The 23,180-nt window shown below is 38.3% G+C and overlaps 1 protein-coding gene across 6 annotated transcripts in view; it reads right to left on the bottom strand.

Moving 5' to 3' along the window:
• The window catches only part of INPP4B (inositol polyphosphate-4-phosphatase type II B), a 583,153-nt gene that overhangs the window by 755 nt on the left and 559,218 nt on the right, over positions 1–23,180 (bottom strand). The window lies entirely within an intron of this gene.

Genomic DNA, 23,180 nt, shown 5'->3' with positions numbered 1-23,180 from the left:
TTTATCAAGAGGAGTGCTTGTGTACAGACAGTACAAAAGTCACAGGTGCTGAAAACGGGGCATGAGACACAAACAAGACTTTGTTAAAAAGAATAGCAAAGTACTCTGAGAGCCAAATCAACCCAAACCATGGTTACAAACGGGTTCATTTAATTACAAAACATAAATAGCCATTCTCTCCAGAAAGTTACTTGACAGAAAAGGGTTAATTGCAGGAAAGAAATCACAGAACTAACAGGTTAAGATATCAAACAGAAGGTTCTCTCAGCTGATGGCGACAATGAGATCGGCACAGTGGAAATCAAGTCTGGAACCTCCCACATCTCTAGGACTTGTCTCAGGGTCTCAGGGTTTGTGCAAATTCAGTCTTAATTTCTTTAAATAAATTTAATGGGAAGAGGAAGAGAAGAGGCAGAACGTCAAGCTTTCAGGATTCTGTTCTTTGTCTTATGCCAAAGACAGGAATTTAAAATTTCTTCTTGAGCTAGTTAACAGAGGGAAACACTTCTCCATGAACAAAAGAGCAAACTAATTCACTTAATGCATAGTACTTCTTTTTTTTTTTTAGATTTTAGGAAAAACACATAAAACACTTACAATTCAAACATTTGTTGTTTTTTTTAAATTCTGTAACTCTGAAAATGTAGAAATTACAGCATTGTCCCCATAATTTAAAGTCCATTGTCAGTTGTAGAAAAGAAAGGAGTACGACATAAAACTTATTGGTATTTGGCTAATAGTAACGCAAGACTTAAAATAAGCCACACAACTAGCAGGTGTGAGCTGACAAGCAGCAAGGCGACGGGATAGAAGTGTCGAGAAGTTGCCTTGTTATCAGTTAGACAGCCTGTTTCAGGATCATCAGATTCATTCAGTGCTCCCTGGGTTTGTCTGCTGTTAAACGGGGGGTGGGGGGGGGTGGGGAGTTAGGGGAGAAAAGAAAATAGTATAGCGTTCACACAGTAAAGAAACTCAATCTTAAATAGCCTGAAATACAACACATTATCCTATATAATACAGCAGTTTCAGATGAAGTTTTTATGCTAAATAGCCCCAAATGCATCCTGCGTATTTTTTCCAACTGGGCTTTTGTGCAAAAAGGAAGAGAGAAATGCTATGATGATATTCACATGGGTTGAATATGTATATGCACAAGGAAGAGTCAGAGAAGCATAACGGGGCCAATAGACAAGGCTACATGAATAAAACTAAAATGTGGATCAGCCCATAAAAATAATCCGATAAGTACATCTTTGGAAAATGAAATGAGAAACACAGTATGTAGTGAAGGAAATGGACGTGTCTGGCACATTTAAACACACTGTCTATTGTTACTGTACCTATATAATGTATTTAAAGTTATAAAAATGATTAATGGAAATGGCTTGGTATTTAAAATGAATGAAATATCTGACATGTCATCCTTGCCAGCCATAAGACTAGTTGAACCAAACCCGACTCAGCACCCTTTCATCGGTTCAGCTCATAAATTATGTTGTTCTGCTCATCTTCCTAAAATGAAGCCAAATCTATCTCCTATGGACTCTCCAGAACTGAAAAGAGATCCATATTTACAGAGTACATGTTGAAAAATAAAAGGTTCTAAATTTCCAGGTTGTGTATTTTCTGTAAAAGTGAAAAATAAGCATTTGTAATTGGGCTTAAAAGGAGTTCCAATTACGGCACATCTGAAATCCGCCATACTGATGTAAGTTGAAAATACAAATGCTTTTCTACGGTATAGTTCATCAGTATTCAGAGTATTCAGAATTTCAGTCACTCTCAGTTGTCAAGGAGTTTTTGATCTCTGTCAGCTCCTCCAGGTTTTGAGGCAGAAAGCCAGCTGTTGCTTGGTCTATGAACAGGGCTGTATATGCAAAGGTACCTTCTGCACAAGCCCCTTAGCATCCGTGACCCCCTTTCAACCAGTTGCAGCTTCTGAAAACCTCCTACACAGAGATTTTTTTGACCTGGTGTCGACCACATCCAGTGGCCACATGTGGACAAACAGCAGTGGTAATTATTTCAAACAGCGATCTCAGTTTAAAACACCAAATCAACCACGCTGGGCTGGGCTCTGGTGCTTCCTTGTTGTCCGGTTAAGACCTAAGGACTATGGCGCCAGTGTCAAAGTGAAATAGAATATTATCTGGAAAATGGGTGGTTTATTGAGTGAAAGGGAGGGCTGCATAATTCCTATTGTCAGTTGTACTTGTTTAACTTTCTACTGCTCACTAGGTAGGAAACATGCAGTAGATTTTAAAGTATGGATACCTTTTAATGTGACTAAGAAAAGCTTCCTTGTCCAATATTATTTCTCTAATATCACCTTCACTAACGCTCCCTCCTGTCCATTATTAAGATGAAGGTTATCTGTAGCAAATCTTAAGCTTGTTAAAACCTTCGTTCCTTTCCTTGTTAAGAGAGAAGTACAGAGTCTCCTATATCATTTATCTATCTATCTATCATAATATAAATATTAAATTCTGATTACAAATTTAGGTTAAATATTAACCACAATCTATCAGTAATAGTATAGAAATACTCTTTGTTTCCCAGTGGGACCACCTGTAGACAGGCTCTGGCTGAGGAACAGACAACTGGCCGACCAGTAAGTTGAAAGGATCTTGTAACCGTCCTTACTCCAAATACAGGGGACTCATTCATACCAGATGGCTTTTTTGCCCTACAACTGCCAGAGCACATTTAATATTTTCCAAGTCTGCTTGTTGAATATGCCTTCCAAGTAAAAAGGTGCTACATTAAAAGATTTTCTTTTGAGGGACAGTTTTATAATTGAATTAATTTGTTGCTTACTAACTGCAATCTCTGGAGATTAGAATAATATATTAAAAATGCCTCTGACATAGTCATTCTATTATTCAGCTGAAATTTGAAAGCAACGTAGCCTACAAGCCTGCCACAGCACATAGAGCTTGAGGCCCTGACCATATCACCGAGGGGACACAGGTGCTCTTGGGGCTGCTTCCTTGCTTCCTGCTAAGAACAGCACAAATGGTTATTACTTCAGGGCCACAAATGAATTTTTCAGCACTCTGCTAGTGTAAATGCAAAGGATGTACTAAGTAATAACATTAGTAATTTCCTCCCTGGGAGATTATGACAAATAATTAATTAGTGGCTGCCTTGCATGGTACCCCAATAATCCAAGGTCATTAGTTTTAGCCATCACTGACTGGTAGATCACCATGGAAGCAAATCACAATGTTGTCTCCACTGAAAATGTGACATGATCTGACATTTAAGGGCAGTTACTGAATCTGCAGCATAGAAAATGATTTTCTTTTCCTTCAAAGACCTGTCAAAGCAATCACTTAAAATAGAAACAAGTAAAAGGAAATGTCTCACTCTTAAACACATCACTGCCTACACAAGGAGACATTTCCTTAAATAAAACCCAACGTGCGTGCCTTGATGATATTTGCTTATTTCCCCCTCTTTTCTGTCGGCAACTACTGCTGTATCCTAGATCACAAGTCCCCCACTATAGGTATCCTCTCAAATCAGTCAGACCGCTAAAGATAAAAGTTAGAATCCTCCTATCTCCCCCTGCTGGGTAATTATTCATGAATAGTGTCGTTATTTGATAGTTTATTCCTTTAACCACTACAGCTCTTCAAGCTCCCTCAAAGGAAAATTACCAGTTAAAACTGAATTGAAAAATCTTTCCTTCTGACGAGAAAGCTGATTTCCTTCCATGCTAAAATGAGACTGTTTCACGTTTCATTACATCCAAGTTCGGAGCTATAGGCATACCATCTTGAAATGCTGAGCCAAGATTTTAGAGCCAGTATCTTACAGAACTTTATTTGAGTCTACATTCATCTGATAAATCGATCTTAAGAGAGCATCATGTTTCAGGCTCTAGAATGTTGGATTGTGTCAGATTTTAAACTGGCAGATCTGTGTAAAAATGAATATAATGTAGGTCTTTATCAAGAAGAGCTTTGAGAGTGGTACCTACATCATAAAATCAGAGGTTCTTCAGATGTAGAGTGACTTTACAAAGTCTTCAAGTTGAATTACACATTTCATAGATGAGAAAACAAATTTAAAGGCCTTGCCTGGGCTTCTACGACAGCAAGTTGCAAAAAAGGATCCTGAATATGTAGTTTGCCTGGTTCACAGTTTGCTTAAATGATAAAAAATAAGAGAAGAATTTTTTGTTTTCAGTTTAGATCAAGGTCCAGTGTGAAATTTAATGACTCAAAATACTCTTAGATGCCAAATTACCTACCAAAGCTTTCCAAAAATTTAATTTATAATTAGAATATTGAAAGTATATTTCCAGGACTTTTGGAAAAAACGGTGCAGCTGTTTAAACAGAGGGGAAGTTTTAATAAAAGAATATCAAGGTTGGGATAATTTCCACTGGCTTAGAATCAAGATTAGCCTTGGTGGCTACTGAATCACCAGCAACATTTAAAATGATATCTTCATTTTAACTGAATTTCAGAATCTAATTCAAAATACATTAGGTCAACCACAGGAAAAGCCCCTAAATTAAGAAATTACTTAGAAGACATAAGACTATGTCACTGCTTGTAATGTCCAGGTCACAGAGTGCTTCCAATAATCATAGACAAGTTTGCTACAAAAGAAAGAGCAGTATTAGGAAAGTCGCACTCAGAGGAAGGAGTCCTCCCCATAGGGCACTGCATGCACTTCTGGACATGACAGTCTAAGGGGAGGGCTACTGTGAACTAGATACCAGAGCACGGTCACCAGGAAGATTAGGAAAATCGCACTCAGAGGAAGGAGTCCTCCCCATAGGGCACTGCATGCACTTCTGGACATGACAGTCTAAGGGGAGGGCTACTGTGAACTAGAGGATACCAGAGCACGGTCACCAGGAAGATTAGGAAAATCGCACTCAGAGGAAGGAGTCCTCCCCATAGGGCACTGCATGCACTTCTGGACATGACAGTCTAAGGGGAGGGCTACTGTGAACTAGAGGATACCAGAGCATGGTCACCAGGAAGATTAGGAAAATCGCACTCAGAGGAAGGAGTCCTCCCCATAGGGCACTGCATGCACTTCTGGACATGACAGTCTAAGGGGAAGGCTACTGTGAACTAGAGGATACCAGAGCACGGTCACCAGGAAGATTAGGAAAATCGCACTCAGAGGAAGGAGTCCTCCCCATAGGGCACTGCATGCACTTCTGGACATGACAGTCTAAGGGGAGGGCTACTGTGAACTAGATACCAGAGCACGGTCACCAGGAAGATTAGGAAAATCGCACTCAGAGGAAGGAGTCCTCCCCATAGGGCACTGCATGCACTTCTGGACATGACAGTCTAAGGGGAGGGCTACTGTGAACTAGAGGATACCAGAGCACGGTCACCAGGAAGATGACAGTGGGCTTGGGAAGCTGGCAAATCAGAAAAGACTGAAGGCTACGGGAATGAGAAGAATTCCATTGGCTTAGAGAACAGGAACATTTATAGTTAAGTGGTTGTTGATTTCAGATAGTCAAAGGTTCAGTAGTTTAAAGTCTGGGCAACTTGCAAATCAATGGAAGTGTTTGAAATAAAGAAAGAGATCTCTCATGTATCATATCCAATCATGTGAGAGCTGCTTCACAGATATTATCTATTCATTCCTTACAAACAGTCAAACTGGTTAGAATTATTATCTCCGTAGGTGAAAAAAGGATTATAAAACCTGTGCAGGTAGCGGACAGGGAATTTTTATCTTTGTCTGTCAAATGGAAAAACCATATGCCTTCTACTTTATGATTGTGATCCTTTGAGCACAGATTTCTCGCTACCTTTCAGAAACTGGCAGGTGTGATTTCTTGCTAGTTGCTAGATTAGATTAAGCAACTTCTAAAATTACTTTCGTCTCTACCTTCCTGTGATTCTCTGATTCTGTTAAAACATAACTGACTCTAGAGATGCATATTTTTTCTACTAATAGAATAGGTGACAGTTCAATAAGAAATAGGGTACGGGGCAAAAATCAAAGAAGGCAAAGCATGTTGACACTGTATTTAATCTCGACAGTGGTTCTCGCTCATTCTTATCTATTTTCAGAATTAAAAAAAAAAAGTGACATATTTCATTGTTTAATTCTCCCCGGTATCACTTTTTACATTCTTCTTCCAATTTCCCTCTTTTAGTTTTACAAAGTGCCTGGAAAATAGGAATATCTTCTTGTCAGAAGAAGCAAGGCTCCAAGTAGTGACACTTTCAGATAATATTTAACATTGCTTTGAAAAGAAAGTGCAGATGCCCAAAAAAAAACTCAAGACTGATGAAAGTGTTTTATAAAAAACTTTAAAAAGGAAAAAAAGAGAGAGAAAGAATGAATGAATTTGAAGTATAATTGCTTCCATCAGACCATTTTCAGAGAATTGATTCCAGTTTTGATCTTTGAATTTTAACAAGGTGAATACTTGGATGAGGTCCAGAAAGAACTATCATAAATGATTAAAGGGCTAAAGAAAAATGCTTATGAGGAAGTGTTTAAGGTTAATTTTGTTTTGATAAAAGAAGGCTCAATGAGATGTGACTGCTATATTTAAATGTATGTAAGACAGTGGTAAAATGATTTTTGAGGTATTAAATTGTGTTTTCCTCTCTTATATTTTAGGCTGTAGCATAAAGCATGTGCCTCAGGGATTCCAGCAATGCTGAAAGCAAGCGCTGTCTGAACTAAATAGATTTGTTGTTCTTTAATCTTACGACAGAGAATACGAGGTGTCCATTGAGGGGACAAAAGGATCTTTGAGGGTTGAAAGAGAAAAGAGCGGGAAAGGGAGAAGGAAAGGGAGGGAGGGAGGGACAGAGAGGGAGATGGGGAGGGGGAGAGAGAGAGAGAGAGAGAGAGAGAAACAGTGGGGAGAAGACAAAGGGACAAAAGTTGGTGCCCGGAGGGTGAATCCCTGTGCATTGTTCTGTGTCTGTGCCTGGGGCGGGGGGGAGCGGGCGCAGTATGGAGGACCACAAGGTGCATCTAGGGAGGCTCTCCCTAAGTCACTGGTCCACCTTGCCAAAGGTTCCCTTGTCTTGAGCTTGGCTTGGATGTAAGGAAATGAAGGGGCTTAAAGATACCATAATGAATAGGAAATGGGCACATCAGCAGCTGATGACAGATACCGACAAGCCTTCCAGAAGTTTCAGTGCAAGATAAGACCCGTGGCAAGAGGAAAAGCTCAAAATAATAGAGACTGACTTTCCACCAGCCTGGTTGGACAGGAGCTGAAATGTGGAATGAAGTTTGTTTAAGGAAATTATTTTAAAAGTAAACAAAACCAAACCATATACCTTAGTTCGTAAACAGGTAAATAGGATGCTTCTACAAAGAAATAGGTACTTAGATGAGGATGTATACCTATAACTCATTTTCTATTTCCCATGCAGTGTTATTCGCCTTTCTTTGTACAAGAGCTCCTACAGGATGACTTAGTTTTAATGGCTTCAAAATAACAGTCAGAGAGAAGAAACCAGACTAGTCACTAAAACATTCTGTAACTGTGTTTGTGGCTAAAGTACTTAAACATATAAACAACCCTTGTCTCACTGCTCTAGTTTGGCACTCTCTTGGATTGGGGAGAACTTTTATACCCCAGTGAAGAGGAAAGTAACAAGCAGAAATAGAAGACTTCTGATTCCATTCTTGATAAGTACAGGCAGAGAATAATGAGGTAAATCCGTTGAGAGCCAGATTTCCTGGCGGGGCTGTCCTTAGCTCCCAAATAAAAATAAAAGTCCATATATGCTCATGTTATTATGAAAGTAGCTCGGGAAAGTGGCGGGTATCAGTAACAACAGATACCCATTAGGAACGTGTACCAGGAAAAAACATCCGCCCAGCTTCCCAACATCTATTTGATTAAGTTTCAATCTTCCCTTTTAAAGGGAGAATGTTAAGATCTACCCAATAGGATTATTGGGAGATAATGTAAAGGCACTTGCACCGACCACATTCCCAACAATAGGTATAAGTAAATAGGTAAATAAAAAAGTTCCCTCTCTAGCCCTCCTTTTGTTAAATCTCAGTTTCCGTGTGGACAAGAAGTACCTTGACGAGATGTGCAGCTGCTCAGTCCCAGCTCTTTCTCCTCTAGCTCTCTCTAATGCTGAAGTGCTCCCAGGATTTAGGACAGCACACTTTACCTTCCTGTACTATATATACTGCCCTAAGGCAGTATAGAAGTCAACCAGTCCCATGACTTAACTATCACTGTATGATGATGAATCTTAAATTTCTCTACCGTACACCTGTTCTCTGAATTACAGACACATATATTGCATCTTCACTTGGATGCCTAATAGACATTTTAAGGTAATGAAGCGTGGCAGAATATGCCACCACCAAATATGCCACATTGGCATGAGGATTATTTTGAGCTAAAGGCACTTGAAAAAACAGCAGGTGCAGGAGGAGTGCTCTGACCTCCCCTTTTCTTCCTGAAAGCAGGAGATAAAATTCCCGCGTGAAAGATGCCCTCTCTCTACCAGCAGGAAAGAAACATTCTTATCACCAGATGTGGGGAGTCAATGCTGAGAGAATTCTATACAACAGAGCTAGATGAAAGAATTCTTATCTTCCTTTAGCACCACACCCCGTGTCCCCATATATTTCAGTTATTTTTCCACAATTGCTTTTCTTTGTTCAACCTAGTATAAAAGTATTGAGGTTTCGACACTTCTTTGGGTCTTCATTTTCTGGTGAGAATTGCCATGTATATGTAAAATGTGTATGCTTTTCTCCCATTAATCTGTCTTAGGGCAGTTTAATTCTCAGGCCCAGCCAGAGACCCTAAGGGGGCAGAGGAAAAGTCTTACTTTCAGTCCAGTTTCCAGGTCACATCTTAACTTGAGTCCGCCTCCTCTACCACTATTCCACATCAGCTCCTCCCTTCTTTCGCATCACAGAAAATGACACTCACCACTCTCAGACATTCATGTTAAGCACCTCAGTTCTCCCTGATTCTTCTGCCCTCTTTACACCCCACAGCCATCCATCCATCCATCCATCCACCAATCGGACCACTTGGCAGCATCTCTACTGCTGCGACCTGCCTGTGACCCTCCGTCATCTTGCTTGTACTAACAGAAACTGTTTTCCTACCTTCACCACTCTTGCTGCTCTATTAAGTTTCAGTAAATCCTGATGTACCCATTTAGACAAATGGCAAAGCAACGAATGCACTCTTCTGGTCGTATCCTGAAACCACTTCCCAGAGAGCTTTTACAGAATGGAAATCCAGCTGCATCTCCGTCTCCCATAGGGAGCCAGGCTTGTCAAAATAGCAGTGGTGCTTATCCATCTGCAAGGAGATGGAAATATTTTCAACTGCTCAGCACTGAGACGAAGCTCCTGAACCATAAAGAAGTTGTTCAGCTATATCTTCTTTCGCCACAATCTCTTGGGTTTCTCAGGTTTTTCAATCCCCTCCCATCCCTGCCATTTCTATGGGATTCCAGTCAGCGAGGTAAATCCTGCCAACCTTTTTCAGTGGTGAACTCCTGTTTTGGGTTATCCTTGTTGCATCTGAAATGGATGGAGTTGAGTATGGACCAGTATCAACATCACCACTGCAGAATCAACGTTATCACACATTCATTTCCACCCCATCTTGGAATTGGACACGCCAAAAGAATCAGTTTAGAGTTTTTGCCCCTGGAATTGGCATTGTCTTCTCTAGGAGGATAGGGTCTCTCTGTTTCTCCCCCTTTCAACCTTTTCCCATTTCTATCCCCAGCTCTCCCTTTATTCCCACCATCCCAAGCAAATAGCACATTGCTACAATTTATTTTCTCAACTTCTGGAAGTCAAGGCTTATGAAAATCGTTGTGAAAGAGAATAAAAGGCATTCAAGAATCTTAGAGTGTAGTTTTTGGATACAACAAGTGCATGGTTTAAAAACAACAGTTACACAACTGTTACACAATGACAGACTATAAAATATAAAATCCACCAAGGAGGAAGAACCCCAAGGTGTAACTCAAAGTGCTTTTTACATATATTATCACTAATATCTGCTGCAAGGATTCAAAGATCAGGGAAGGCATCTTAGAGAAATAAACTTTTGTGATGGATGATGAAGGCCGAATAGAATTTCAATAGTTAGAAATTGGATGGGGTTGGGGGGATGTAAATAACATGGAAAGGCACGGAAACAGAAGAATGTCAGATGCACTTGGGAATGACCCACACTCTGCTTTGGTTGTAATGGGGCAGCAGGAAATAGCAAAAGCAGGAATATTAAAATTAGGATACTTTCTATTTTTGTAGCTTATCTATTTTAGACATTTTCTAAAATAAACACATATTTTGTGATAAGAAATTCAACTACATTGTTTTAAAATGATATGGGGCTATGTGGCAAATGTTTGTGTCATCGGTAAAAACTTAGAATTCTCGGGGCTTCCCTGGTGGCGCAGTGGTTGAGAGTCCGCCTGCCGATGCAGGGGACACGGGTTCGTGCCCCGGTCCGGGAAGATCCCACATGCCGCGGAGCGGCTGGGCCCGTGAGCCATGGCCGCTGGGCCTGCGCTACGCAACAGGAGAGGCCACAACAGTGAGAGGCCCGCGTACCACACACACACACACAAAGACATCCAGCTATCTTCTACTGATACAGATGCATGCTTCCTCTTGTTTTTCTGTTCAATTCTGGGTATTTCTTTTCCTTTTTAAAATTGGTTTGGTACTAATCTAAGTTATAAGCAACTGGCCATGGGTCTTGATTAATTTCTCTTGTGACCTATATCTCTCAAGCCCCTCTAAGGATATAGAATACAATGCCATGAGAATCATATTTCCTAAGATATTTGTGATGAAATGAGTTGGGAAAATGCTGAGTTAAAAACTCAAACAGGACTGTTTATTTAGATATTTATCCAGGGAATATTTTTTGAGTACCAGCTTTGTGCCTTGAATAGTTTGAACTGTCCACAATCTAAGAATAAAAAGAAAGAGGAAGGGGCAGTGATATAGAAAAAGTTGATGGATCCTGAAATGACAGAGGCCCCAAAACTCCTGGCTAAAGAAATTGAACATTACTCTCTACGTAGTGGGAGTCACATGACTGAAGTTGAACTCCAGGAAAAACTCTTTGGGAGGGATGTGTAAAATAGATTAGAAGGTGAGGGACTAGAGAAAAGAGCAATTAAGAGCCTACTGCAGTGGTCCAGGTAAAAAGTAATAAAGGTCTGGAGTAAAGCAAAATAAATACAAATGAATGAGAGGCTATATATATGATAGATGGGGAGGTGGGGTGAATCAGCATCTTGAACCTGCCCTGTAAGAGTGATAGACAGAGGTAGCAATTATAAATCATAAGACCCAGGAGAGAGTATATTATCTCAGATACATTTCTTTCCTTCTCTGTCTGCTTTTGTAACTACACTGATGCAGATAATCAAATTGAGTCTAACAGAGCCATTATTTCTGTCACTTGCAACCATTTTCTGCAATAATTCTTGAAATGGCTGTGCTGTTTGCCAAACAGATGGCTATCGGGGAGAGTACAAAATACCACTCCGAGCCAACCATAGTAATGGCTTCGAGTCAAATTTCTGATTAAAATAAAAAATGTGTCAGTAGTTTCATTCCAGGAGAACCAAAAGAATTCTAAGGGCACCACAATTTCCTTTTCCATCCATTTGGTTTGTGCTTTTTTCCACATCCGTCAGAAATCATATTCTGTATCGACCCTCTTCTGTTCAATTGAGTAAGACACAGAGACCCAGAGCTTAGAAAAAAGGGCCTTTTTTCCTACTTTCCTCTTGTTTAGGCTCCCTCTGAATTGCTTAAAGCTTTTCTTCAACTCAGATTGTTGGAGCTAGAAGGGAACCTTAAAGATCACCTTGTCCAACCTGTTCATTTTTCAGATGAGGAAGCAGAGGCCTCCAGGGGAGGACCAAGAACTCATAAGTAGTCCACAGGGTGCAGAGCTGGGATTGTGTGCAGAACAATTAGATTCATGATATTCTTCAGTCCTCACACAATGAAACAGAACCTCCTCTCACGCCCCATCCCTAACAGAGAGGAGGGAGCCCTTTTCTCATTCCTCAGGCTTTATACACCGTGAGGACAAGGTGTCCGGCACCTTGTTTTGGGGAAATGCCTCTGGCCTTGGGAGGGAGCAGAGCTGGAGACTGTCCATATATGACTCACTGTGATCTCACTGTTCCTCAGAAATCCCTGTGGTACTTTGGTTCCTTTTTCTAGATAATTATGGCATAAAACTAGCCTTTCTGTCACTGTGGCAGCTGCTGTTCCAACTCACAAACCACTGAGAATTCCAGGAAGGAAGAAAACTAATGGATGGGTTCCTGTAACACTCATTCATAAAACATCAACTAAGCTCATAGAAAGTTAATAATAAAGGTGACCACTTATTGAGTGCTATTTCACGAATGCCAATCACTTAACCCTAATGATCTCCTTTAACCTTTACACCACTTCTGTGAGGTACGTACAAAGATTCATTTTGCAAATGGGACAACTGAGAGACACTAGGTAGAATATCCAAACTTACACTGGTAATAGAGGTAGAGCTAGAATGTGAATCTGGTTCCTTCTGACTCCTGAGTCTGTGCTCTTAACAACTGTGATATACTTTCCTTTTCTACATTCTGCATTGTGCCAGAAACTATGTAGATTATAGTACCTGTATACATGGCCTTACAGTCTACCCAGGGCAGCCCAACATATCCAGAATTATTAGAGAAAAACATGTAGTATTGCCATACATGAAATAAAGGTTTTTAAAAAAATTTTACCAGTTTATTATAAAGGATAATAAAATGATAATATAGGATATTTCACATGCTACAATATGAATGAAATATATGATACTGAAGATGATAATCCGATGAAGAGGTAATAGGGTGAGGTCCAGAGGGTCCCCAGCACAGGAGTTTTTGTCCCTCACGGAACTGGGGTGTGTCACCTTCCCAGCATTTGGATGTGTTCGCCAATCTGGAAGTTGATCAAATCTCTTTTTTCAAGAGTTTTTATAGAGCTTAATTTCCAGCCCCTCCTCCTTCCAATCCTCTATTCTGTTGGTCTTTCTGATGACCAACCCCATCTTGATGTTCTTTAGGGGCTCCAGTCTCAGAAATCTCATTAGCATAAACACCTATGTGCTCAAAAGGGATTTCTTTTTCTCTTTTTAAACTTTTTATTTTATATTATATAGAATTTGAAAAAGAATAGATACATGTATATGTATAACTGAATCACTTTGTTGCACACCTGAAACTAATACAACATTGCTAGTCGACTAAACTCCAATATAAAATGAAATAAAGGTTTTGAATCTAAAGAGTTCTCAGTGTGGGCTTGGGCTTAGGGTGACCACACATCCCAGTGTGCCTGGGATAGCCCTAGGGTATGCCGCCTGAGTGAGATGGAGGGAAGGAGAGAGGACTTCTAGGTATTAACAAAGAAAAAAAAGAAAAAAGATAGAGGCAAGGATTTGTGGCGTTTGTTATGTTTGTTGCATGTTTGCTGAATGAGAGTGTAGGGGCATGTATTTATGTAAAAACATGGTGAAAAGATGAGGGAGAGAAACAGGGCATGGTCCAACAAAGAGATAAGGACATGAAATGACACTACAAGATTATGTGTTTCTACACGCTATACTTGAGTTTTAGAAAAATTAGTTTGAAAATACTATGCAGGGTAGATTGAAATAGAGAGATTGGAAGCAGAAAAACCAAGAAAGAGCATATTGAAATAATCAAGGTGTGAGGCAAATAAGAAAAGACCAGGGTGGCAGAGAGAACCTGTCAAAGCCAAAGACATGTCGAAGGGAAGAAAAGGAAGAATTTCAGTCAACAAACAAGTAATTAAGCCTTACATCACTGTTTATGAATATATTGGTCCCAACTTCTACATGCCATCATCATGGGCAGTGAGAGAACAATGCAGGATTGCCTAGCGCACTCATGATGCTTTGGGTCTAAGGGGCAGCAAAGTTGAAATAATGGCACACGCTACCCAAAGTTTTTATACTCGTTTAAAAAAATAAGTGATGGGAGAATTGTATCATATAGCACAGAAAATATAGGCAAACTGAACTGCTTTCACATGCAGTTTAACTTCAGCAAAACAGTATCATGTCATAGGAAAGGAATTATGCTAACTCAAATTTTGTTGGTTTTGTTCTGTGTAATTTGTATATTTGTTTTGGCTTTATAGTTGTATACGTGCTAAAGGCATGAGGAGTTCATACCTGGTTTTATGTTTGGCTATATGTTAGGAACATACTAAAAATAGTTTATGTCAGAAAGGAAAGTATATAATAATTCTCTCTTCTTAAAGAGGTCAACACATGACTCAAGTTTGAGACATAGATCTAATACGAATATGATTGTTATTTACATCTCTGGCTTTGACAAGGAAGTAGTTATCAGTGATGTTCAACTGAACAGTTTAAGTGGCCTGATGGATGGGAGTCAAATGACAATGGGCTAGGAAGAAAATATGGGATTAAAAAGCAACAGCAGCAGTTGAGACCATATCAAGAAGTGTATATTATGTATGACAGGTTCTGAAGGAAAACCATAAACTAAAGCAATACAAGCAGTAAAACCAGCTATATAAGCTATGATTGATACTCAAGCCTTAGTACAGTGTTGCACTTAGCTAAAAGATGAGTTTTGTGGTTATGCGGTGAACATTAAATATATTTCTTTCCAGAAAGGTGAATATATCAATAGGCAGGAATTAATTTTATGGTCAAATTAATAAATGACAATTTGAAAGATTCATTAAAAGGTAAAGTCTTCAGAAATATGGAAGACAATCCAGGTGACATATCTAATTACCCCAAATCACAAATCAGTTAACAAAATGTCCATGGATCATATCCATGTGCCATTGATTTAGGAGCTGATTTTATGACCTTTAGTCAGGTTGTTGAGCTCCAGAGCCACATGGCTAAAATACTGACTTTCATTCTTTTAATTCCTTCCTCTAAATAAACGCAAATAATTCACTGAAAGGCAGTTGCCAAGAAATTGGTTAGGGGATCATGGAGACCTGACTTTGTATAAATAAAATCCCAAAGTTAATCTAGGTATGATCTAAGACTCTTATAGGGAAACAAGAAGCTAAAATTTTTCAGGACGCTTATCCTTCGGTTTTAGAGAATTGTATCCTAATGGATTACATTTTAGTAAAACAGGAATTAGCTGTCGCTCTCATTACTTCCCATTGGAGAAAGATTAATAAAAAGTAAACAGCTGATTGAAAGCCAGAATACAGATTATTAGCCTATGGATTCCTATTTCTATAAATTATTAGGTTTTTAAAAAAATTCCCAGTAGATAGCACCGTACATATTATATAGTGATTCTATATTTCTTTATAGCACTCTGCTCATATACTGGTAAGACAATCCTGGGTTTGAATCTGTCTTTGCCTCTTGCAACCTGTGTTACTTGGACAAGCTACTTAATTTTGCTAAACTTTAGTTCTGTCATCTTTAAAACGAAGATGATAATAATATTGTCACATACAGGTTAATATGAAAGTTAAATACACACATATACATAAACAAACACGTACACGTATAGTATATTTAGCATACCAAACATATATTATGTGCTCAATAAATGGTAGATATAATTATTGGTGTCATTATATATATTGCTAATTATTTATTGAATAAATGGCAATGAGATAATCTACAAGATCTTTTACTAATGGCTAATGAAAAACATACAATGTAACAAAGAATCATCTCTATGAAAGTTGCAGTGCACAGTAATGATTTTAAGAAAAGAGTATTTAAGAATTATTTCAAATAATACTTTGTTCTAATGATTTATACATTCTAACAATGCATATTGTATTACTCTCTCTAAATATTTTTCTAAACTTTACAAGTACAAATTTGATGGGCTGTTGGACAGTTTGATTCTTTTGAACCAAAAGATATTTCATTTGTAGAATATTGCTTGCTTGCTTTTATTATTACACGTTATGGTGTTTATTTTTCTTACGTTTCTAGTCCGTGTTTAATTTAACCATATATAACAAAAGAACTGAGTCGCTCAATCTTATAATTCATTGTAGTCTACCTGAAATAACCATTTAATTCTGATGATTTTTTTTTAACATCTTTATTGGAGTATAATTGCTTTACAATGGTGTGTTAGTTTCCGCTTTATAACAAAGTGAATCAGCTCTTCGTTTTCCTCTTTCTGACTTACTTCACTCTGTATGACTAGGTCCACCTCACTACAAATAATGTTTTGCTATAATACTTTCAATCAAAAATCATTAATATATATTTGGATTTTTGTTCAAATATTTATACCTTGAATAATTATAAGTATTCAATTTAGATAATGATAATTAAGAGGTTGGATGCATACTAAGTTATTAAAATGCATAATGGTTTCTAAAGAGAAACTCTTTTATTATTAAACTAGTTCATTTATTCCCTAGGAATTACTTATTTAAAATTTGTTTCTCCAGAAATTGCTACCTGATCACTTAAGTATAACCCATGTTCTTCTATGTTAATAAATATAAACTAAAGCACTCGCATATAGGTATAAATTAAACACAGAGGTTTCTTTTTCTTCTCTCTACTTCTCCTTTAAAAGGTACATATTTATCAAATAACATTAATTCTCTGAAAACTCCTACAGTCAAAGAATACATTGAATACTTTCATTAAATATCATTTTGAAAATAATGCCTTTATCTTATCTACTGGCCCAAATTTACAGTGCTTAAATTGCCTAGTTTCCTAAGACAGAATTTCCCATAGTGTGTCCCATGAGTTTCGATGGATGTGTAGCACTGGGTTAACAAAAGTCAAGCTTCTTTATAGTGGAGTTTTCCTAGGACTTCAATATATAAATGTGTTGGGGGCTTTGGGGAGCCAGAAACATGCTAGTTCTTGGACTTGAGCAGGTGTTTCTCAGGAGGTCACTTCGTAGAGTTTTGTTAAAGTGCGTGCAAAGGACAGAGTGCTTCAAGGACCCAGGGGTTGGGAGGAAAAGGGCTGTGGAGAAGGAAAAGGCCAGGAAATGAGTGATCACATGACGGGTCACTGACATGTTCTTAAGCACACAGGAGGGGACTGATCAGATGTGTGTTTCAACATGAATATGAATTCTACACAGAGGATGAGTTTCTAGTAGGCATTCTGGGGAGAGAGTTTTGTGAGAAATGGTAATGCCTGATCCAAAGCAGATGCTAAGTAGATGGCAACATTCTGTGTTATTAACAGAAAGGAAAACTGTGTGTTTCTAGACACTGGTGATAGTAGTGCCAACCTTGGTATCTGATTAAGAAACATGAGAGATCCTGACTCGTATTCTTTGTCCCAGCGGCGGGCCACCACATTCTCACCTCAAGAAAAGTTAAAATTGTACCTGTAGTCATGGGCCAGCTTCTCAAAAAATACTTTAGATATGCTTGAATGTTTAACTCAGAATCTACCCACATCTTTCAATCTCTAAGAAATCATGGAGAAGATAACCTACATGTAGAAAATTGTGGGATGACAGTGAGTTACTAATTAGCCATCTCTCTACCAGAGAGTAAAAATGATACAATAAGAACCCCAACTCAGGTCTTTCTTGTGTCGACTTTTTTTTACCCGGTGACATAAACTCCAGCAACCACTCCCTCATCTAGTGGAGGCTTAACTTATTCCTACTTGAATTCTGGCTTATTAAATGCATAAGTAGGCACAGTCATTCATCCATGTTCACAAAATGTAATTCAGTGCTTTAGTAATAAAATACTAAATGATGCCTATGACAGCCAAAGGAATGAATGTGTCTTCCTGAAAGCCTAAATGGTGTTAGGGAACTATTTAGACACTGAGGAGATCTGTTCTTTTTTTTAAGAAATATTTTATAATTCTAATCAACGTATTGCTAAATGCACTTAGTGATATACATCATCAACATTTGCCTTCATGTGTTTTCTTCAGATAACATTTGCTGACATTTTATGCATTAATTTAGAAACTTCTGAGGGAAATGTAGCTCTACAGGTCATTTAAAAAAATACTCTGATCATGCTATCATGCTGTTCTGTCATCCTGTTATATAGAAAGTAAAATAGAACAAAACCTGCTGGCTGCCCTGTGGTCAGTGTAATAATTTGGGGAGCCCGACACTCCATTTTTCATCTGTTTCTGCAAAAGTGAATGCCTTCAGTGTAGTATCTGGAAACACTGCTACTGTATCTGAACACTTTTATATGCACGTATGAGATCATCACGGCTGCAAGTTCAAGTTCATTGCAGTCTCATTTCAAGTTCCAGCTGGGAATTAAACTAAAATTGAGACTGAAATGGGTTTTGTTATCCTTATTGTGCCGCTTAGAGGAAGATGGTTCATGATGATAGAGAGAGTGATTGCCTCTGGGCCTGAAAACACAGAGTTTGACATTGTTCACTATATACACACACACAGTAAACTAAAAATCAGATTATTCCACTGATAGTCCAGAGAGTCCCTTTTTTTTTTCTTTTATTGAGAACTAACTTAATTGTGGGTGTCTGTTTGCCTGTATTAAGGATCTGCAACATTTATTTTAATATTTTTCCCATCTATTACTAAAACTAGTGCTGTGATTATAGGAGGCTGGGTAGTCACAAAGGATTCCTAAATCATGCTTAAATATATCCACAGACAGATAATGACATTGTCGAGTATTAAGTATTTAGGAAATGGAGATAACAACATACATAAGTGACAATCTTTATTACGCACTGTCTGTAAAATAGGAATAGACGAAGGTCTTTACATCTGTGTTACTTTATTCAGAATGATCTGCTATACTGAATTTGCATGCATGCTTCACAAGCGTCTAATTTTAACTATAATCACTAGCTGAAGATTGCTTACTAAGCATTTTGTGACATAAGAGTGACCAAGTATATACCTGTGTGTATAAGATCCTATTCACTAGTTTGAACTTTTTAGATACTTGACTTGGTCTCATTATTTCAATTAATATTGCTTGTGGACCCACTCTGTGCATCTGTAATTCCAAAGTCACAGGAACCATGGAGCTAACTATTATGTATCCATTTTCAATAGCACAGTGCATTAACATTGGATTGATAGTTAAATAGACCACTAATAATACTGACAATCACAGATTTCTAAGAAGCACCTAAAAAAAGATTTAAACTCTGCATTCCTTCTTGTCATTTATAATGATACACAAAACTTTGAGGTACAAATGAACTCTGGACTTTTCATATGGAAGAGGCTATGGTAAATACAACCATCAACCCCAAATTCATAAAGTAAAGCAGGTCTTTGTCAAATAGGGAAGTTATTTTCTATCTTTTACCTGATTCTCATATATACTTTAAAGCTGATGAGATAATGCCTATTAAACTCTTGAAAACAGTACAAGTAAAGAGCAGAAAGGAGGCAATTAATCTACCCACCTGTGTCCCATTCACAAACGATTTTTAAAATAAACATTACTCTATCACTGGGCTATTATTTCCCAGATCGTGCTTTTTAATTTTTTTTCCTTAGAACATCTTTGAGGAAGCTATTTTAGGTCCATTTTGCTCTCTATTCCAACAGCCTACAATAGTTCAAGAGACTAGCTACTTTCTAGTCCAATATTATGTTTAAAGCACTGCAGAATTCATATACCACTTTCGCCTAACAATTATGAATGAGATACTCAAGAGCAAGAAGGGTTTGCGATTTTATAAAAGAGAACAGAAAAACTACAATGAAATTCTATTTTGCAGAAGTAATATTTTTAATAAAATTGAAAACACTTAGTCTAGTGTTACAACAAACGGGGAGGGTTCTTGCACAAAAATTCAATTATGATTATCTATTGCAAGCTGTCTGGCTCTAACACAAGCTTCTCCTCATTCTTTTTTTTTTTTTTTAATGCGGTACGCGGGCCTCTCACTGTTGGTGGCCTCTCCCATTGTGGAGTGCAGGCTCCGGACGCGCAGGCTCAGCAGCCATGGCTCACGGGCCCAGCCGCTCCACGGCATGTGGGAATCTTCCCGGACTGGGGCACGAACCCGTGTCCCCTGCATTGGCAGGCGGACTCTCAACCACTGCGCCACTAGGGAAGCCCTCTCCTCATTCTTGGAATAAAGGATGGAGGTGAATTTGAGTAGTAATGATGTTTACAAGAATTGAAAGGAGGTCATCTAAAACTGAATCTAACGGGAGAAATTAGGTTTTGGTTTGTATCACAGATTTCTAGCCCAGATATACTGTCTTGGCTGCTTCAGTCTCATGAAGCCACTTATAAAGGGGGAAGGTGCAGGTGGGTTAAAAATCATGGAGAAAACCTATGTATTTGCAGAGGGACAGGGGCTCCTAAACCTGGATACTTATAAAACTCATATTTCTAGTTTTCCTAAGGTCATTGCTTTCTCAGACGTCATAGCTTGATAAAGTAATCTATTTTTATATTTACTGTCAATACGTGCCAATCTTAGGTCTCTAGTAAAACATGCTGAAAATTCCAGAGTAATCAATAGCTTTTCTTCTTAAGAAACATCAATGTCTCTTGTGGGTGAAATATGTTCTTTCTTAATTTACTTGTCTCATAATAATACCGAGGTCACCTTCTCTCTGAAGCCCCGACAGTATCCCACACTCCCCTCCCCTCACCTCTCTGGGAATTAACTGCTCCCTTAACTATGTTTCCAAAAGCAGTTTATATACAATATCATAAAAACCTAATCCACCATTATTTATTTGCATGTGATTCTCTCCCAAAAGGCTGTGAAGATTTTTGAGGACAAGAAGCACATCATATTCATATATCTATATCTATATCCAAATATATCTATCTATATATATATATCTTTAACATAAAGCATTATGCTCAGTAAATAATATGCAAAAATTGCTTCCTTCTTTGATATAAGAGAGTACTCAGAACCATCAATTCCTTAGAGTTAATGGCTTCTGCCATAGTGGAATAATGACCTGGAATAAAATGAAATACTTTGGGAAGAACAATGACTAGGGTTCTGGTCAACCAAGAACAGCCTATGTAGGCCCTGTGCTGCAGAAAGAAACAGAGCAAAGAGGCAGGTCATCATCAGGCTGTAAATTTGCCTTTTGTGGTGGTAAACAGACCTTGAGGGAGACGTGGCTCCAGCCCACCAACGGCACAAAATTGAGCTAGCTCAGGGGTCTGACTGTCCACTTCACTTTCCCCGCTTTGTACTTTGGGTGGGCTTTTATGAGAAAAAGGAACAATGCAGGTCCCTTGTAACTGCAACTCCTCACTGATACCCTGTTCTCTTTGACATCATTGCCCTGCTTGTTCAGTGGGGAACTGAAGTGAACTTGAACCAAGTCCAAATTGTCTATTTCACTACCTTGCAAACTTGGTTAAGACTTTGTGGTCTGGTTAGACAAACAATCAACCACAAATGGGTTCCAGAGTCATTACATGCTATGTACACATGACAAAGTTTTGGTTTTGTACCTTGCACGATTTTTCAATGTAGGTGCTTCACTGTGCCCAAAAAGACTGTCTCCATGAAATTTCTCTTTTAAATATTCATTTGTTTACTTATTTACATAGATGTTTGGTTAAAGAGCCCTTAAATTACCTATTAATTAGATATCATTGTTTAGAAATATGTTCTATTATAAAACTCAGCCCCATTTCTTAAAGCATAGGAAATATATAATATGGCCACCGTACTTATTTGGGCCACCATACTTATCTCATGGGTAAGGTTGACAAGAATAAAAATATATACATTTAAATTTCATCACAAAATATCAATTATCCCAGTAGAGCTTGGGAGAAAGCTTGTTAGACAGCAGTATATATTACAAAGGACTACATGTTTCAATTTACTACGTAGTAAGACAAAATTCATTTATAAAGGTCATGAAGTTTATGGATCCAGGAACAAAGAGCTAAATATAGATCAAGAGAGACAGCCTAGGCTCTTAGAAGCATGGCCCTGGAGTCAGATGGCCTCATACCGCTTGCTAGCTGTGAGGCATTGAACAAGTCACTGAGCCCCTCTGGCGCTGTTTCCTCATTTTAAGACTTAATCCTTAGGTTTAAAATTAAGTTTGGGGAAGTCAGTATTTGCCAAGTGCTTAGAAAAGTGCCTGGTACACAGTCAGCATTATATAAAGGAAGGAAGAAAGAAGGAAGGAAGGGAAGGAGGGAGAGAGGGAGGGATATGCAGACCTTTGTCCTATTTTACTCTGTGTTCATATTCCATTTAGAACATGGTGTTTAATTCTGTTTGTAGTTATTTCTGAAGGCCATAAAAACAAAGAATGCATTGAGAGATGGTGGCAATCTATTTTAGGAAGGGCAGAAGGAGTGGCATGTAATTTTACATCTTAAAGGGATTTAAACAATTAAGCAGAACATGGCATCCATCTTCAACTACTTGAGGGTTGACAAAAGGGAGGAGATACTGACTTACTCTATGTTGATCTAGGCAGATGAGTGGATTAATGACCGGAAGTTCTAGAGCGACAGAGTTCAGCTTAACATGAAGGTAAATTTTATAAAATGTATAGCTGTCCGACTATGGAATGGGTCGATACACAAAGTGACAACCTCCCTCCTATTGGAAATGCACAAGTAAAGGTTAGCTGATAATCTGTCAGGGATGTTGTATAAAGAATTCCTGCCTTGGTTGGCAGGGTCACTAGGTAATCTCTAAATTCCTTTCCAAATGTTTCAGTGTTAAAATATCATTAATATGAAAAGTTACACGTGCACAGAAATGGAGGTGGTTTGAAAACTGACTTTTAGGAGAATAACAATCAAGGCTTGAAAAATAACACTTTATTCTGTACCAAAAGCTTGTGGTCCTTCACCAACCCATGAAAGTAATGAGCAAAGTAAGTACTCCGGCATATTTGGGGGAAGTTGACGTGTCAACATATGGTTAGTTTCTGTTTCTCAATTTGTCTCATTTTGAAAAGATAACACGATGGAATTTTGTTTTTGTTCTTTTACTTAATATTAAACATAGTTGTTGAAAGAGTAGTGTAAGAATGGGTATATCACAAGTCACAATGATTGGGTCATCTGAATCAAGGTGTAATTTACACACAAGATCAAATTAGGTCTAAGCGAAGCAAATATTAAATAATTTATATACATATATATTGCTCAATATTTATATCTTTGGCCTCAAAAGCAAGTCAAAGAGTAATGTTAAAAAA

The sequence above is a fragment of the Leucopleurus acutus genome (assembly GCF_964270905.1).
Source record: "Leucopleurus acutus genome assembly, chromosome: 4".
NCBI lineage: Eukaryota > Metazoa > Chordata > Mammalia > Artiodactyla > Delphinidae > Leucopleurus > Leucopleurus acutus.
The sequence above is the reverse complement of the archived record's forward strand: the minus strand, read 5'-3'. Positions and strand labels throughout refer to the sequence as shown.